Source organism: Lissotriton vulgaris, chromosome 7 (assembly GCF_964263255.1).
Source record: "Lissotriton vulgaris chromosome 7, aLisVul1.2, whole genome shotgun sequence".
NCBI classification, from domain to species: Eukaryota; Metazoa; Chordata; class Amphibia; order Caudata; family Salamandridae; genus Lissotriton; species Lissotriton vulgaris.
The window spans coordinates 1,105,180,633-1,105,201,019 of record NC_141695.1 but is presented as its reverse complement, the minus strand read 5'-3'; positions in this window follow the sequence as shown (position 1 = coordinate 1,105,201,019).

Genomic DNA, 20,387 nt, shown 5'->3' with positions numbered 1-20,387 from the left:
TAGGCATCGTAGCTGTCAACCATCAGTTTATCCTTAGCAGATTCTGCCCCGTGAATTTCCTGGGCAGGCATCTGCTTTGCAAATTACAATGTACCATACACTGTTCACCAACAGGGCTTTTCCTAGTGAGCAGGCCAAATGGTTTACTGCTGCAGGCTTTTATGACATGCACCGACCCCGTCATATCTCCAGAGTTGCACGATTGCGTGCCACCTCAGGTCTGGGCAAAGAGTGCTAATAACGTAGGACAGGTATTAAACTACCCACCAGTACTGATGAAAAAAAGTCCTGTGCTCCCCTCCCAAGAGTATCGCAATACAAGATTTCAAAAGAGGGGGAGGAGGGTATAGCTCCAGTCATAAAGGATCTCCTCCAACAGGGAATAATAAAAGAAATACGCTCTAGCCAATGCAACACACCAATACTTCCTGTTAAGAATACCTTTAAGGGGCCCTGTATTTCGTTTCACACAAAACCTAAGAGAATTGAACAAAATAGTGGTAACTTCCTTCCCAGTAGTTCCAAACCCAGCAACAATAATGGCCGGGTCACAACACGAATGCACGGAGGGAGAGACAGAGGCTGGCGTACATGCCTAGATGCCAGATATTGGGTTTTAAGGAAGAATCGATGCGCTGACACACAAGCGGGATTGAAATGAGGACAACCACAGCAGGACTTTAGATACACTGGAACTGGGAGAATAGGACTTTAATAATAGTGGAAGACCCAATCACTACACACAGCCGGGACGGAAGTAGAACCGGCGGAGAGAACGGGACATTTTCGCGTCTGCATCAATCCGCCCTGAAGAAGTCGTGTTGGTCACTACCCACAATGAAACACATGTTGGCTGGGCATTTTTTGTGAAATAAAGAAAATAAGTGAACACCCAAGGACTTGTTATTGAAGAAACACCAATCAAGAGAGGACAAGATAATTTTATGTTGACTGTAATAATTGAACAGGGATATCTGACATATGAGACTTTGGGCCCGATGTAGGTGGCAAATACCGGTCGGAAACGGCCGAATTCGGCCATTTCCGACCGGTATTTGGCATCTTGAGATGTAGGGGGCCAGATTTTACAGATTCTGTAAATTTACCAAATCGGTAAATTTACAGAATCTGTAAAAATACCGAATCAGTATTTTTACCGATTCGGTAATTCCCAGATGTAGGTGGGACTCTTCTGAGTCCCAAGGGCCATACTAATTCGGTATTTTACCACCCAATCCAATTGGGTGTTAAAATACCGAATTCAGGTGTGCATGCACATGTGTGCATGCACACCGAGCCATGTGACAGACAGACATGCCCTTAGGGCATGTCTTTGTGCCACATGGCACACATGCCTATTTTTGGGGTGCCAGAGGGTGTCAAAGTGACACCCCCTGCACCCTTGCAAAATTCGGTATTTAACGATTCTGTAATTACAGAATCGGTATTGCCCATTGATTCCTATGTGCTTTAAGGCCCATAGGAATCAATGGGCAATACCGATTCGGTATTTACAGATTCGGTAAATACCGAATCTTAACGATTCGGTATTTACAGAATCTTTAATACCAACATCTCCCCCCCTTCATATTTACCGACTCTTAAATACCGAATCGGTAAAATTCGGTATTTAAGAGTCGGTAAATATGAATTACCTACATCTGGCCCATAGTCTTTTTTATAACAGGCTGTGTAGGGGTAAAGTAATTTGTCTGCATAGTGGATCTGGTTAATGGTCCAACAGGAGGGTTCAGGGAGTGTATTTCCCTCACCTACTTGCACCGCATGGAATTTTGTCATCACACTTAATGCACACAAGGGAGGCGCCATATCCACACTTAAACATAAAACCACCCCACCTGTGAATTTACAAATACTGGCCAATAGCCCAGTGACAGCCTCACATGTCACAGTCCTGGATCTTAGCTCCCCCTTCTTTACCCTCCCCTTGCACCCTGACAGCCAGTACCTCTTTAGTTTCTCATTAAGGTCCAAGACATTTTGTTGGTGCAGACTCCCTCAAGAGTATACAGAGTTCCCCTCCTTCTTCAGTAATGCATTAAAGACAGATTTGGATTCCCTAGTACTAAAGGAAGGTTCCACAATTATCCAGTTCATAGACGATTTACTCTTGGCCTCACCTTCAAGGGATGCTTGTGCAAAGGACACTGACACTGTTACCCTAGACACCTAGCGCTGAAGGGTTACAAGGTCTCCCCAAAGAAATTACAGTTCTGCCTCACTGCTGTAAAGTATTTAGGCCATGAACTGTCAGAAAAAACAAGAAAAGTATTGTCTGACAAGATATCCACCCTCACCCATTTTCCCCAACCACGCACACAAAAAGACGTTCGGGCATTCTTGGGGGTGGCGGGATACTGTTGGCACTGGATTACAAATCTCTCCGTGATTGCCAAGCACTTGCCGGCCTTAACACATGCACATTGACTAAAGGAACAAGCATTTGCAATGCAATATGTCTTGCATTAGTAAAAGTTTGAGCTTTTGACATTGCAAATAGTAATGCAACACCAATAGCTGTAATTTTCAGTAATGTGAGAACTAAGTATGCCACTATGGCACAAAATGCTCACACAGATGACAGAACAATGGGAGTATGTATTTGGTAAACAAAAGATATGTGATGACGATTTAAGCTATAGAGAAAACACATTTAAAAAAACATAATAATAGAGGGTCGGAGTGTCCTTAATTATTAAAGAGGATCGGAATGTCAATACGCCAAAGGCATCATCATGTTACTAATAGGAGCTCCCTTCACAAACAGTTACAGCAGTTCACAGTTAATTCGACAAACATCTCCCATACCCCTGGACAGTACCAATTAAACATGTATTATATAGACTATTAAATAACTACTTTCCAGTGAAAAACAGTCCTGCACACACCACCTACACTAATACTGCAGCTTACGGAACACATAGCAGAGAAATAGTACATTGCATATTGCACAGCTACACAGTGGTAGTTTGATTGGAGTCAAGAAAGCGTGGTTACAAGGGGCAGTTATTGAGGGTATGGGGCAGAATCACTGAGGCAGGAAAAGCAGAGCGACAGAAGGTAGGAGGGAGCGGTTACTAGGGCAGTGTTTGGGGGTAATAGGATAAAACCACCGGGGCAAAAAGGGCAGTATCCCTAGAGTTACGAGGGCGTAGTTACTAGGTGTGGTATTGGAGGTAGGGGGTAGGGGGTAGAATCACAGATGCAAGAAGAGCAGAGTTAGGGGAGGGACGAGGGGGCAGTAGGGGTGATGATTATAGGAAATAGGGCAGGACCACCGGAGCAAGAAGGGCTGGGCCACCGGAAGTATGAGGGAAACAATTACTAGGGCCAGTGACTAGGGGCAATAATGTAGAAGAACTAGGCAATAAGGTTAGAGTTGCATCAGTAGCGAGTACAGCCGTGTATTGATGGCAAGAGGGCAGTAGAGTAACCGTCCCCACAGCCGGTGGTACACACATCCCGTGGGACTTGCACGCGCATGAATTTTATGCTCTGGTGTTTAGGGTGAGGGCAGAGGCGCTGAAGTAGGTGGCGTGCGCACTAGTGGCACGCTTATGGGGCGGTGTAGTGGCTGCATATACGGGTGCATTGACACAGGGGCAGTGAGCACTGAGGCTGAGGGGGCGGGCACTAATTCTGAGGCAGAGATACTGGCGCACAAAGGGAAAGGGGCAGAGTCACCGGGGCATGAGTGTGCACAGGGTGGGGACAGGCATACAGAGCCCGCGGTAGTAGTAGGTTGTGTGTTGTGGCAGGGTGCAGCCTTAGCAGGTAGGGGTGGATAGTGTTTTTGACAGGGATACAGGAGAGTGTAGGGACACAAACACGGTGGACAGAGGTGGTTAGGGGTTGGGGGTGCAGATTTTCGTAGTGTTAAAGGGACACAGACACGAGGACAGGAGCGAGCATGGGGTTAGGGCCACATTCATAGGGCAAAGCTAGGTATAGGTTTATGGACAGGGATACAGGGACAGGCAGGGGGGACGGAGCGGATAGGGGCTCAGACAAAGCGGGCAGGGGATAAGACATGAGGACATGAGCTCAAACACGAGGATACTAGTGTCCAGGGACACAGGCACAAGGATAAGAGCGGGCACGAGGAGAAGGATGGCCAGTGAGTTAGGGACACAGACATGGGTAAGGTGGTTATGGGATAGCAAATGGCAACCCCGGGCAGCATGTTCACAGCCTAAGAAACAAGCAGTCGAGAAGGGAAGTAGCACTGAGCTACTCACTAGGGGCCAGATGTAGGAGCCCTAATACCGGTCGGAAACGGCCTATTTCGGCCGTTTCTGACCGGTATTAGGGTTTTAAGATGTAGGGGGCTGAAAAATACAGAATCGGTATATTTACCGATTCGGTAAAATTACTGATTCGGTAAATTACTGAATCAGTAAATATACTGATTCTGTAATTACAAATGTAGGTGGCACAGTTTACAGTGCCACAGGCCCTTAAGAGTCGGTGGGCCAGATGTAGGTAAATCCGATTTACCGACTTTTAAATACCGAGTCATACCGATTCGGTATTTAAAAGTCGGTAAATTGGAAGGAGGCAGATGTAGGTAAAAAATTACCGAATCTGTAAGAGTCGGTATTTACCGATTCTGTAAATACCGAATCTGTATTTCCCATTGATTCCTATGGGCCTTGAAGCCCATAGGAATCATTGTGAAATACAGATTCGGTATTTACAGAATCGGTAAATATCGAATCCTGCAAGGGTGCAGGGGGTGTCACTTTGACACCCTCTAGCACCCCAATTCTGGACTTGTGTGCAATGTGGCACACAGACATGCCCTAAGGGCATGTCTGTGTGTCACATTGCACAGGTGTGCATGCACAGATGTGCATGCACACCTGAATTCGGTATTTTACCACCCAATAGGATTGGGTGGTAAAATACCGATTTTTAACGGCCTGTGGCACTCTTAGGAGTGCCACCTACATGTGGTTTTTCCGAATCGGTAAATATACCGATTCGGTATTTTACCGATTCTGTAAATTTACCGATTCGGTAACTTTACAGAATCTGTAAAATATAGACCCCCTACATCTGGAAACCCTAATACCGGTCGGTAACGGCCGAATTCGGCCGTTACCGACCGGTATTAGGGCTCCTACATCTGGCCCGGTATTTTACCACACAATCCTATTGTGTGGTAAAATATCGAATTCAGGTGTGCATGCACATCTGTGCATGCACACCTGTGCAATGTGACACACAGACATGCCCTTAGGGCATGTATGTGTGCCACATTGCACACAAGCCTGTACTTGGGGTGCTAGAGGGTGTCAAAGTGACACCCCCTGCACCCTTGCAGGATTCGGTATTTACCGATTCTGTAAATACAGAATCGGTATTTCCTATTGATTCATATGGGCTTCAAAGCCCAAGGGAATCAATGGGAAAAACTGATTCTGTATTTACAGAATCGGTAAAAACCGAATTTTACAGATTCGGTTATTCAGATTTTAAAATTACCTAAATCTGCCCCCTTCCCATTTACAGACTCTTAAATACCGAATCGGTAAAATTCGGTATTTAAGAGTCTGTAAATGGGAATTACCTACATCTAGCCCTAGGTCCTTGGAGGTGCCGAGGCGCTTCAGCTGGTCCAGGGGCATCAGCTGGTTGGAATCCTCTGCTACATGGCGGCACAGAAAAGCTGTTTCAGTGCTGTGCTGGGGCCTGAACCCCATTTGAGTAGGGTGGGGAATTTTGATGGACTCGAGGTAGGCGCAGAGATGTTTATTAACATGCTTTTACAGGAGCTTTGATGGACACGGTAGCAAAGAAATCGGCCTAAAGTTAATTAAGCGAAGAGGTTCGAGGCCAGATTTTTATTTAAAGGGGCTTCACCAATGCATGCTTCCATTGTGGGAGGAACCTGCCCTTTGAGAGGGTAGAGTTCAACAGGTCCCTCAGTGTGGGAATACTTTGAGACCATTGACGCAGACTATAGACGGGAGCGGGTCGAGGGGGAGCCTTATTTTACTGTCCTTAAAGAGATCTGTAAGAAGGTTCACCGCAAGGCATTTTAAATGAAGATATCCATGAAATAAAGGCTGCACTAAAAGTCAGTTTCCACAAACATGGCATACTGAAAATAGCTGTTTAGTTGCAAAGTTTTCCATCAAAAGTTGTGAAATGTGTGAATAAACCCCAACCTACGCCACAAACCTGAGTGCATATTATTCCACAACACAGCCGAGCCCCCCCCCCCATCCTTTGAGCACTGAAGCCTGCGCTGCTGATACTTACTCGGAATGTGGGCGCTTCACACTGGGCCTTAGCTTAAGTTATTTCTAGATGGGGCCACAGAAATTATGCGAGACTGTCGCTGCGTACCTGTGGATTTTAACAGACTTGACACACACTCAACCACTTAATGCATAATTTTCTGTTTTCAACAAGAAAATAAGGGGCACATGCATCATTGTTTCATTTTGCACTTCCTAATTTGCGATTTTTAGGGAATCGCAAATTAGGAAATGCAAAATGGGATGCATGTACATTTTCTCAAAATATTTGAGAATCGGTAAAAATCGCAATTTTTACCGATTCTCAAATATTATGCGATTAGCAAAGTGCGAATTCGCAATTCCCATTCATTCCTATAGGCTAAAATGCCCATAGGAATGAATGGGAATTGCGAATTCGCACTTTGCTAATCGCAAATCCTGATTGCATTTCAAGGGTGGAGAGGGGGGTTCAAATGACCCCCCCCTGCACCCATGAAATGTTGTTTTCGCATCATGTTGCACACACACATGTCCTAAGGACATGTGTGTCCGTAACATGAATGTGTAAAAAATGCTTTTGCAGCGTTTTTAACACTTTTTCCAAATTTACCGAGTGGTTCAACCACTCGGTAAATTTGACACCCTAATTGCAAATTCGCAATTATAAAAGTAATCATGCATTGCTTTTAAGAAATCGCAAATTTGCGATTTCTTAAAAGCAATCGCATTTTTAGAAATCGCAAAAATGTGCGATTTCTAAAAATGCTTGATGCATTCCAAAAAGCATTTTTGGAATCGCAAACGGCCGATTTTAAGGAATCGCACCGTTTGCGACTCCAAAAATGCTTGATGCATGTGCCCCTAAATGTTTTTCAGTTCTAAATGCTCACATAATTTATTTTGTTTGGCATATATATATAGCGCGATCTAGACCCGAAGGTATTGGAGTGCTTTACATGAGCACTGTATTTACATTACACATTCAGATACGGGGGGATAAAATGATTTGCCCAGATGTGGACGCGACCCCGAGGCTCGAACCCTGGTTTCCAGCACCAGAGTCGGCAGTCTAGCTGACAGACCACATCCTCTCCCCACTAAGAACAGTGCCACCTTTAAGTGCGGCATAGGAAAAAATAATGTTCAAATGTGTACTTGTCACTTTTCAGTCGCTGATATTCAGGAATAAAACTAAATATGAGTAGAAACCTTTGCCCAGACGGTGATAATGAGTCTTAAAATGACATAATAACTAAATACTGATAAAGAACATGTCACACTATTGCAAGGTTTTATTAGTGCTGCCACGTGCCAGGCTGACATTTGTGAGATTGGGTATGACTTTCGACCAGAAACATTAATTTCAGGAAGTATAGTGTCTTCAACCCAAGATATATATAGGGCCTTATAAGAGATCCTGAAGGTAATCAATCCGGTGACTGTAAGTTAGCTTTGATAAAACATATGCAAATCCATCCCTTGTTCCATGTATCACTGGTTAAACATCCCTTTATACCTGTCACCGATCTGGGTAAATCGGGAACTGTAGTGTAGTTCCTATTGTACCCTTCATGCAGAACCTGCGCATTTGTGGATAACATATACTGTGGGTCTGGTGGCAGACTGACTCTGTACACCCCGCTGAGTATGTTCGCCTATTTGGCATTAGCTAGCTCTCAAAGTGCCACTAGAATCTCCTTCTACAGAGAGATTAGCTTCTGGCAACCACAGAACACAACAAACCCTGATTTCTCAGACTAGTGGAAACAATATACTACTTTTCATTCAGTCACTCATGCTTAATCGTTTTCTCTCAGAGAGATAAACAGAAGAAACAGTTGGGTGTATTTACAATAAGAATGTATTGTACCATTGTTCTTCTCATGTAAAATATATGTGCTGCTACAACTGTAACACAGTAGCAGAAATATAGGATCAGCAGTACAGTGAATAAAAAGGAATAGTACAGCTCTACCATTTTTCAATAGTCATTAACATATACATGAAGATAAAATGCATTTATAAAATAAAGTGATTACTCCTAAGATGCCTGTCTAGATGTACCTGAGAGTACCTAGAATGTGAATAGGTGGGAAAGAGCTAATAAGCTTAAGAGCCTAATAGTCTAAGAGTCTAAGAACCAAGAATCCCACTAGGATTTAATCGAAACCCATTACCTGAATAGTGAGAGTGTGGGACTTCGTCCTGGACTTGAGTTGGACACCCCGCAAGGGATAGTCTGACTACTGTCAGCTGGAGCGATTGCATGTTGGTGCTGCAGCGTCTCTGGTCAGTGTGTCGGTGGAAAGTCTCGGTCCCTCCTGCTTTCTCATAGAAAGAGGTGCTGTATTTATACAGTCCAAGTGTATGTTTAGCTATTGATTTAGTATGAGGACGACGTTGGGGATTAAACCTTGTGCATGGACAGGAGAGGTGAAGTATACCCCCGGGTATTGTTGTGGAAATGATCCTTTTTAGGGGCCCACCGGTGCAGGGGTTAACCCTTATCTGTCCACTGGTTCTCAAACCAACAAAATAAAGATCGGCACGGAAGCTGGAATATCATATAACAAGTTTATTAATCTCTCATGAGTGGGACTACTTCAATACAGTACCCTCAGGCCATATAGGAGGTAGTCCATAGAATACAGAAACCAAGGGTCTTTTATACCCTATTTACCGCTGAGTAAGCATAGAGACTCAAAGAGGAGGTACAGGCATATACAGGAATAGTTATTGACTAACATGAGCATACAGAAATGGCTTTGTCAACAAAGTGGTAGGGGAGATGTACAGCTTACTTCAGTTGGAATAGCCTGACAGTTACAGTCTAAGACAGGTGCATTCTAGCAGCTACAGGCCTTTTTGAGCATGCACAGTGCTCTGGCTCAGTACTGAAGGAGTTAACTATAGTTGATGACTCAAACAGAATAGAAAAGCAGGCAACAGCAAAGGCGCAAGAAGCACATGGCTAACACATGGCTAATGCAAATGGATTCCACAAACAAAATGGCTTCAATCAGCTTATGCTTACGGTAAATTCTGCGATTTCCACAGATAGACCTTTTGGCATTAGCTGAAGACATCGCTTTGCACTAGAGGGAACATGAAAGTTATGTCCTATATTCACTAACATTAGTGGACTAATCTCTTGATCAGTTACTAGTCGGGCATTTACATTCTTGAACATGTCGTGTAACTGGCGGGACACAAGTAGAAATACATAGGGAACAGAGCATTGGGTCACATTAAATACAAAGGCAGCGGGGAAAAAGGATCGCAACAAAAGGGTCCCAACAAGTATATATATAGGGTTGATAATAACTTCTTGCCCCAGACGGAAAACAGTGTCCAAAACCAACCAGTCCAAGTCCATGTCCCTGAGTCCTTTTAAGGCATTCAGGGCCAGATGTAGTCGGCCATTTACCGACCGGTAAATGGGTATTTGTGATGTAGGGGCATCATTTTACAGATTCGGTAAATTTACAGAATCTGTAAATTTACTAATTCTGTAAAATACCGAATCGGTAATTTTACCGATTCGGTAAATTCCAGATGTAGGTGAGACTCTTCTGAGTCCCAAAGGCCTTACAGATTTGGTAAAATACCGAATCAGGTGTGCATGCACATGTGTGCATGCACACCTATGTCATGTGACAGACAGACGTGCCCTTAGGGCATGTCTGTGTGCCACATGGCACACATGCCTGTATTTGGGGTGCTAGAGGGTGTCAAAGACTATTCGACTCCCTCGCCTAGTACTGTAACACCAATATGCTAGAGATAAACATTACTAAAACCAAAGCAATGGTAATATCTTCTACAAAGATTAAAAAACCCCTGTGGTTTATTGAAGGGAAACCATTAGAGACTGTCATCGCATATAAGTACCTGGGCGTTTGGATTCATCATAAAGGGAGATCCTCCGTGCATACAACTGAGATGCAGGCAGTTGCCCGCAGTCTGGAGGGGGCTTTCATAAGAACGAAGAACGCTTTGCACTCCCAAAACTTAGTTCCACTGATAAAACTGATTGCCGCAAAATTCCTTCCCACAATTTCTTTTGGGGCAATAATTTTTAAAGATAAAATGAATAACTGGCTGGACAGAGCACAATCATCATGCTTCCGTAGGGTCTTTCGGTTGCCAAACTCGACCTCCCATGCCCAAATTCGGAAAGAATTCTCTCTATCATCCATGCGATGGACTATGAGCGTGAGATATATCTCTTATTGTCTAAATGCGAAACAATCTAGCCCTCACACCTTAAAGAGTTGCATATGGTCAGTGCTTATTAATCCCAAAACATCATGGAACAAATATCTAACATTTTGCCTGGACTCCCTCAAAGCAAAAGAAATATGGTCATCATCTTTGCCCATTGAGGCGAAATCGAAGCTTTTTAGTAAACAAGCAAAAATCTTATCAAATGACCTTGATGCGCAACAGGTACTCCGTCTTTTCCATGGCTCATGGGCCTCCAAACTATATGCCTCAAAAACCTTACCGTCTTATCTTGCATCTTCTATGAAACCATACATTAAACTCCAGCTAATGAGACTTCGCTTTGGCTTAATTCCGCTGAAGGCATATAAGTTTGGCAAAGGATATAAGAAAGAAGCTTATTCCAAATGCCGCTTTTGTAAACAAGAAGAGGAAAACCTCATTCACATCTTGTGTATCTGTCCTCGGCTACGAGCCCAAAGAATTTTCCGGCTGAGACCAATTTGGCTTCTTCTTAGTATCAGGACATGTCAAGAAGCACTAGATGCCTGCATGAGGGGGGACTCACCTCAGATGGCGACACGCTTTGTAAAGTTTATTACAGACATTAACTCCTTGATCTTACCATCTGACCAAGTTTGAGCCCTATCCTTTCCAAACGAACTTTTCATTACTCCTTTAACTAACAATTGTACTGACCTTTTTAATAGACCTGAACACTCCTTTTCTACAACAGCCACTTTTGTATGTGTTTATTGCAATGATTTTAATTAATTGTGCAAATAAAATTTTACTTACTTCTGTTCAGGGGGGCAGTTAAGCAATGGTGATGAGAGGACCGTAAGTTGCGTGCCGGACAGTAAGGGATGACTAAGGATTTGAGGAAGGCAGGGGAAGTTCCAAACACAGCCTTGAATGTGAGGCAGCCGATCTTGAACGCAGCCCTCTGTTCGACCGGCAGCCAGTGGAGTTTGCGAAGTAGTAGTTTCGCCGACTGCCATTTCGGGATTTTAGGGATTCCTATGGGCTTAAAAGCCCATAGGAATCAATGGGAAATACCGATTCTGTAATTACAGAATCGGTAAATACCGATTTTTACAGAATCGGTATTTCAAATACCGATTTTACCTACATCTCCCACCTTCTATTTTACCGATTCATAAATACCGAATCGGTAAAATTCTGTATTTATGAGTCGGTAAAATAGAATTACCTACATCTGGCCCTCAGTCCCTATAAGGCAGTATGTCCTTATCAGGAGTTATGTCCTTATAAAGCTCGTTCATATGAAATGAAGGAGACATGATGTAGGGAAAGTATACAATGTTCCCTGGACCTATATTAGGGTCCCGATATGAAATAAACCAGAACTTGAATTTAAAGTCAAAGACGTTTTTGACTCCTACAGAAGAGGTACTTGATATCCTGGAAAGTTTATGGACCAGAGGAGAATTCATGGGAGCCTGTCACTGGGGTTCATGCGCCAAAGCTTGTTTGCAGATGTCATAAGAAGTATCCTCAAAAGCCAAAGCCATGACAGCGTTCTCCTGAGAAGGTTTGTACAGTTACCAGTGTTGGCTGGTGACATTTGAAAGTTGTAGGGCATAAAATTATTGTCGGACTGAACCACAGCGAGCGAGCGTAGCTAGTGAGCCAGAACAACCTACGGGGGTTCGGTGAGGTTCTCCCCCTGAAATGTTTTTTAAAAAAGAGTAAACTGATGGTGCATTTTCAAGCAAATTTGAGAAAGCAGGAAGGTTGAAAAAGCAATTGCGAAAGTGCAGTTATTACATTAATGAAGAGATGACATATAACATAGGTAGCTGCTTAATCAGTATAACCACAGAGCTTCAGAACAGACTACGCAATACATTGCATTGCTAAGTACCTCACAGATGTTTTATATTTACCAAACTAAGCACGTCACAAACTAGCAGCATTCAACATATTGTTCACTTTTTATAGACAAAATCAGCAAGTCTGTCTTTATTAGCAGCGAACTTCTCAATAACTTGAACGTTAACGTCGGGATTATTTTAACTAGATCTCCTCTATAGAGAGCATTGCTAAAGCATTCAGTCTTTCCTCAATCATGGTGTTCCTCAGGAATGTCTTAATTCTGTTGAAAGTGGAAAAACATCGTTCCACCTCTGCTGTTGTCATCAGAGTGGTAATGACTATTTTTACTAAAGCCACTGTCTCTGTAAGTGACGTTTGCATGTTAAGGTTCTGAATTAAGCAAGCAAAGAAATTGCACCAGTGGCCTGCGGATATACATTCATTTCATACAGTACAGTTAATTCAGTTCTATGATCCTTTTCATTGAGCATAGGCTTCCACAGCCTTACTCAGTGCTTGCTCAGGGAAGAAATTATCATATTTTGCAAACTGATTACTTTGTAGTAATGTGGCACTCAAAAAAATGTATTATAAAATAAAAAAGTTCCTTTGCCTGCACAATTATAGTTTCACATGTCTCTTTTGCAATTCGGACCAGACTGCTGATTTTTTTTTCTGCGATTAGAGAAACTAGAATCATTTGGAAGTCTGCTATCTAAATTGTCAACCCCTTCTCTGACTTTGTTCATGCAGGTTACAAAGTCGGTGATAGCTCTTTCCACAAAGACAGTATCTATTTCACGTTTTTGTAATTTGTTATACAGTATAGTATACAGTACATCAACATGAGGCATTATTTCATGAAACGAAATCAGCAAAAACTAGAACTCCCTGTCTTGCAGTGTTCTATCAAAGGCCTAATTCGGACTTTTGAATTCAAAGTCATTATTGGCTTCTATGGTGTCTATGGTGTCGAAACATTTCTCAATGTCCCTACATTGGTATTTTAGGCTGATTGTATGTATGTGAAAATTCCAATGAGTTGGAATCCTTCTGTTGACATTCGTATGAAGTACCTCTGTTCTTTTGGGGGAACATGAGAAGAATGCTGCCATTCCTCCTACATCCATAAAGAATATCTGTGCCTCAGACATATTTCCTACTGCTTGTTGCATAATAAGATTAATTTGTACTCCACCGTTGATTCCACTCATTACTGCAGCACCATCATATCTTTGTGCAATCAGTTTTTGTTTTTGAGGCTGCTCTGGAAAAATCACGCTTAGTTCATGTAGAATAGCTGAAGAAATGCTTTCTACAATAGAGTCTCTTAAATGTGTGAAACCATTCCACAACGTTGCTGTCACTGTCAAGGTACCCTAAAGATCAGTACAGACTGTGTTTTAGTGGCCACATCAGTGGTGTCATCAGCCTGAATAGCCACAAAGTTGGCACCTCTTGACATAAATCCCTGGGCTTAGGGGTTCTATTGGCAACAGGCCATCCATCACATACAGGAGGGGGATGTCACTGAGAAACTCTCTATGTCCAAGCTATGTTCTTAACAACAAAAACACAGAAACATGGTTACCACTGAAGCCAAAGGATTTCTATACCTGTGGGATGTGTAGTGTGTGCCCATGGGGGAAGGAACAAAATTAAGACGTTTAGATATAACTCCTCGAAACAGTACCGAATTGGGCATTTTGTTAACTGCAATACCACCTATGTGGTCTGTCAGGGAATGTCCGGGACTACGTGGGGAACACAGTCAGGGACTTGGACAAGGACTGGGAACGTACACAGAAAGGAGGAGTACAGTGCTGCTCAGGATCATACAGGGAGTCAGAGGAGAAAGAGGGATCCAAAGGGGAAGCCTGTACAAGTGAACAAGATGGGTAAGACTCAGAAAGGAAGGGCACTCACAAGGCAATTCAGCATTCAGACTAACTACACCCAGGACGGACGTGCAAGACATACATATATATATAATACAACATTAACAATAAAGGGGGGGTGTGGAGTAAAGCACTCAGGAGCTCCACATGGTAAGACTGAAGCTCAGTAAGTTTCTTACCCGCAATTGCTGTTACAGATACTGACTGCAAATACCCACATGTAGGTTATGCATGCAAAGGCAGGGTCTGTGGAGCTTATACCTATAGTGATGTTATAAATGTAACTCAAAGACAAAACTCACAGTGAACAAGAAACACCACCTAGGTAGTCAGCTGAGCCCACGGATCCTGGCGATCAAACAGGAACGTGCAAGGCAGTAACAGCAAAGGGGTAGAACTAAACACAAGCACAATAGACAAGGAGCTAGCAAGGAGGAGTGCTTAACAGGAAAGGAAGGAAATGACAGGGCACACTTAGCAGAAAGCAGGTAACAAACATACAAGGTAACAGAAGTAAGACAGCAGAATAGAAAGGCAGCAGACTAGAACTGGAACCAAGGAAATGGGAAGCAAGGCAGGGACTGGATACGGATATACAGAAGGGGAGGATACAAGGGTAAACTAGAATAGTGCAGGTCAAGGAATCAAGAAAACAAAGTAGCAGTGAAGGCATTGCTGGGGCAGGAACAAGAAGTGAGCTAAGGCTCAGGAGTCAAGGCAGCACTGCACACAGTGCTGGTTCAGGAACAGGGAAATTACTAGAGCTTAGGAGTCAAGGTAGCACTGCAGGCAATACTGGTTCAAGGAAACAGGACATAGCTACAGCTGAGGAAACAAGGAGTCAAGAGAGCACTGCAAGCAGTGCTAATCAGGAACAAGAAATAGCGAAGCCCAGGAACAAAGAATAACTATAGCTCAGGAACTCAGGAAACAAGGTAGCACTGCAAGCAGTGATAATTCAGGAGAAGGGAAACTGCTGCAGTTCAGGAACAAGGAATAATAAGGCTATGGGGTCAGGGTAGCACTGCAGGCAGTGCTAATTCAGGAACAGGAAAAACAGCAGCAGGCCAGGAACAAGACATAATTAAAGCTCAGGAAACACTGGAAACAAGAATTGCAAAAGCTCAGGGAACTCTGGAAACAAGGATTGGTCACACCGGTAAACAGCTACAATGACCAACCTTTGCCTGGAGGGAGCTGGGGCTTAAAAGAGCTCACAGTAATCACATGCAGCTGGTGTGAGCAGGCCAGCAGCATCCAGCCACAGGTGAGCTGATTTCCTCCACCCATCCTTGGCCTGCAGGGGTGGAGACAAAGCAGTGAACAGGGAATTCTGGGTAATGGAGTTTCAGGCTTGAGTAGGCTGGCTTTAAATCTAAGCAAGCTGGCTTTCACAAAACCCGACATGGATTGGGAATGGATGTCAATTCCCAAATAGTGTCCAAATGGCTGGAAGTCAAGATACGCATGCAGGGGAGTGTCAGGAAGCATATTAGAACACTGGAGAGTCCCACAGTTTAACCCCCTGGTGGTGGACACGAGAACATAGGGAGCGAATCGTGACATGGTCTATGTAATCGGCTGTAAGTATGGTACTACCTATGTTGGTAGCACGATACGGTGCCTTTAACCAAGGATACAAGAACATCATAGCGCACTCGAAAATAGGGGTGACAGATATCCACTAACAGATCACTACTATGGGGAACATCCAGATGATCTCACCTTTCAGTTTCATGCAATTGGTCATGTCCCTATGAACAGAAGAGATGGTAATGGGGACCTTCTGTTGAGGCAGACTGAGTCCAATTGGATTTGTCGCCTTAGAGCTACCCTGTTGGGGCATAATACTGCTGGGGAGATGCATTACTTTTCACAATAATGTGTTTGTTTGGTGACTCAGCTACGCTATATTACTGTATGGTATGCCTAGATCTCATTGAGTACCATTTGGTAGAGATATACTAGCCTCTCAGCATAACGTTTTTTTTGTTATAACTATCGACTCCGACAGGTTGCATATTATGTTTGCCACAGAATCAAGGTGGTTGATTGTTTGGTTTTCCTATTGGCTTTTCACCAATCTCCAGCGCTGTTTCTGATTTGTCTATCTACTAAAAATAATTTCTACTGGATATTTCTTGGAGAACAATTTCTGTACAATTTTTAATATTTATTAAATATTGGGAAGGTGTGGAAGCTTCTCGGGCACTTTCACGTGCGGGGCTCACCACCACTCCTTGTTGGCTTGGTTCACTTCTCATTGTTGTGGCGCTTCTTTCTGTTGGAGTCTCCTCCACACTCGATTCCTCCAGATCTTCTCTCTCTACGTGCTTTCCTCCTTCCTCCTCCTGTGGCCATCCCTTCTGCACTACTTCTCTGTCTCTGATTTCATCGGTCTTTTCCGTCCTCCATGGGCCATTGTATAATTTTATTGATCTTCGCCATGGGATCTTGAGACCACACTTTTCCGTCACTGAGTAATGCAGCTCTATCATATACTTCTTCCACTTGCAGGGGTGGGCTGTACTTGCTCTCTCCCTTCTTTCTTAGTACAGCTAGCTTGACTCTCACCCATTCCCCTCTCTCCAGAGCTGTCTCTTTCACATTTCTCCTCCTATTGTAGTGCTCAGTGTATACTTTCTGAGCCTTCTCCAGGTTGTGCTGGACTACGGCCGGTGACCATTTGCTGGTGACCGTCTTTTCTCTCCAAATTACGTTGTCTTTTGTGAAGGGGTGCCTGCCTCGCAAGATCTGGAAGGGGCTGTACCCTGTCAAGGTGGGGGTGATTCTGTACGCCCACAGCATATTCTGTATTTCTACCTCCCAGTCTTTACCTTTCATTATGGCAGCTTGTATGGATCCCATGAGGACACAGTTAAATCTTTCCACCTGTCCGTTGCTCGCTGGATGGTACACCAAAGTGTGTTTTGATTTTATACCATTCCTCTAAATATATCTGTACCACTTCTCAGAAGTAAATTGCGGGCCATTGTCGCTTAGGATCGTTCTCGGGATCCCTTCTCTTAGAAACACAGAGGTGAGAAATTTTATCACGGTGTCCGAGTCCATTTCTTCTTGCACATGAACTTCTGGCCACTTGGAGTACTTGTCCACTAAAACACACAGGTATTTTGCTATTCCTTGGTTATCCAACACCGGCCCTAGAAAATCCACTGAGACGTCTTCCCAGGGGTTGCGCGGCTGGTTGAATCTTCCCAACGCTGGTCTTAGGGGTCTCAATATCTTGTCCGCCCCTTGGCACTGGTCACAGTCCCTCACATGCCTTTCCACTTGAATATCCATTCCCGGCCACCAGTACATTTGTTTCACCCGCAGTTTGGTTTTCACGATGCCGAGATGACCTTCATGTAGCTGGCCCAGCAGGAGCGGGATACATTTGGTGGGGGGCACCACCTCGTCACTGTAATACAAAAAGATTCCAGAGTCGCTTATCGATAGCTCCTCCCGCACCTCATAAAATTGCTTGAGTGTCTCTTTTAGTCTCTTTTTCTCCGGCCAACCCTTAATCAGGCAGTGTTTGACTTCATTCACGTCTCCGTCCTCTTCATACGCTTGCGCCCATTCTTGATGATTACTCTTTCTGAGTCCTCCATCACAGCTACCATCTCCTTGCTCTCTGGTAAAGCATCAGGTGCTTCCTCCATGGCTGAGGATCGATTGAGGTAGTCGGCTACTTTATTGCGTGTTCCTGGTATGTACTCCACATCATATCTGTATTCCAACAGTTTCAGGGTCATCTTGGCTATGCGTGGAGTGGCGGTGGCATGCCCGCTCGAAGTGAGCACCTTGACTAGTGGTTTGTGGTCGGTTGGTAACCGAAATCTGGTGCCCCACAGGAACTGTCGGAACTTCCCCATGGCCCATGTCACCGCTAGCATTTCTTTCTCAATCACACTGAATTTCTGTTCCGTAGGGGATAACGCTCTGGACGCAAAGCTGAGGGTCTCTACCGTGTTATCTTCCCTCTCTTGTGCAAGGACCGCCCCTAGACCCTTTTCGCTGGCGTCTGTGGTCAGAATGGTCTGTCCCAAGGGATCATGTCCATGCAACAGCACCGCCTGGCTTATGTTCCTCTTCAGTTCCTCAAATTCTGTTTGTGCTTCATCATCCCACTGGGACGCGGTTTTGGCTCTTATGAGTTGTCTTAACTTGTGAGTCTTCGTGGCAAAGTGCTGGGCGAACTTTCACATTCTCTCTTTTTAGGGTGATCCCCTGTCCTCCTATTTCATGTCCTAGGTAGGTGACCGATGTCATGCCCAGCCTACACTTTTCCCATTCGGCCGTCAGACCTGTCTCTTTTAGCACACTCAACACTTTGTTCAACTTCCTGTTGTGGTCTTCTCGGTCCATTTCTGTTACTAAAATGTCATCCTGGAAGTATTGGATGCCTTCCACGTCCTTGAATAGGCAGTGCATTCGTTTTTGGAACATCGCTGCGGCTGACGCCAGCCCGAAGGGCATCTTGCGGAACTGGTAACATCCGAAGGGTGTTATGAAGGACATGAGTTTCCTGCTCGATGGGTGTAAGTCTATTTGATGGTAGGCGGATGCGAGGTCAACAGTGGAGAACCATTTCACTCCTCTTGTTTTGGCAAGCATCTCTTCAATCCTGGGCAACGGGAATTTCTCTACAATCAGGCATTTGTTTAGCTCGCAAAGATCCACACATAAACACACCTTGCCATTTGGTTTTCTGGCCACCACCAGGGCCGCCAGCCATTCCGAGCTGCCTATGGGCTCAATTATTCCTTGTTCCTCCAGCCTGCGCAATTCTTGTTGCACCGCATCTTTTACCGCTATGGGTATATTCATGACCGTGTGGGATACAGGAAGAGAGTTCTCTTTGAGTAGAATCTTGTGCATGAATTTCTCCAGTTTGCCAACTGTTCCACCGAACACTTTGGGGGAGTCCCTTTTCACTTTCTCCAGGTCCGGCCAACTTTCACAGTCTGTTAGCAGCACTTGTTCCTTGCCTCCCGGGTCTAGTTTTATTCCAAGGTCCCCTTGATCCCTCCATCCTAACACTGAGGGGCCCTTCTCTGCCACATACAGTTTGCATACTGCCGACCTTCCTCTGAATTCAAACCTCAGGGTCCTGTAACCCACCATGGGGATCGGGTTGCTCGTGTACGATACTGGTCTTATGTCAGGTGGTTCCAATTTGGGGCCTAGACTAGGCTTGAACTCTTCTTCCCACACTGATCTTTGAACTATGGTGTATGGGGATCCTGAGTCAATCGCTATCCTGATCTTTACCCCTCCCATCAGCATATCCGCATGTGGTTTATCGGAGCACTGGCTTACTATTCCCAACACTTGCTCCTCGATACACAGCACTAGGTCATCTTCATCCAGTTCCTTCTCTACTTGCTCTCCTGTTTGGGATTGTGCTATGTATTTCACCACTGACTTCTTCCCTTTCCTGCGACATACCTTTTCATAATGTCCTATCAAGCCGCAGAACATGCATTTCGCGCGGAATGCCGGGCATCTTTTGTCCTGGGTGGCGTGTGTCGTACTCCCACATCTGTAGCACGTGGACTTGCTCTCCATGGACTGCTTCCCAGTTTGCCCTGGTTTTCCTGCCCATTTGTTTGTTCCTCTCCCGTCTCCAGGCATCATTCTATGTCTGCCTGAGGGTTCAGCATCATCCACTTTGTTGACCATGATCCTCTGAGCGTTTTCCATTTTTGCTGCTTCGGCACAACGCTTTGAGAGCTCCGCTTTCTTCACCATCGCTATTACCTCCTTTAGCGTTGCTTCTCCGTGTGCCCACAACTTGTCCTGTACCGTCTTCTTGGTGGTATGCATTACTATATGATCTTTAATGAAGTCGTCTTGGAGTTGCCCATATTTGTAAGTAATCGCCAGTCGTCTTAAGGCCGCGACGTAGTCGTCTATGGATTATCCCTCTTCTTGCTTCCTGTGTTGGAAGTTGAAGCGATCAATGGAGACACACACTGCCGGGCGGTAGTGATTGTAGAGATCTTCCAACGCATGCTTGAAGACGTCATCGTCAGCTGCCTGCCGGGTTGCGGGCACTATGTTCGTGAACACACTTATCCCCTCGGGGCCTAGATTATGTAGAAGTATCCCTCTTCTCCTCGCGCTGGTAAACGCCTCCCCACTTTCA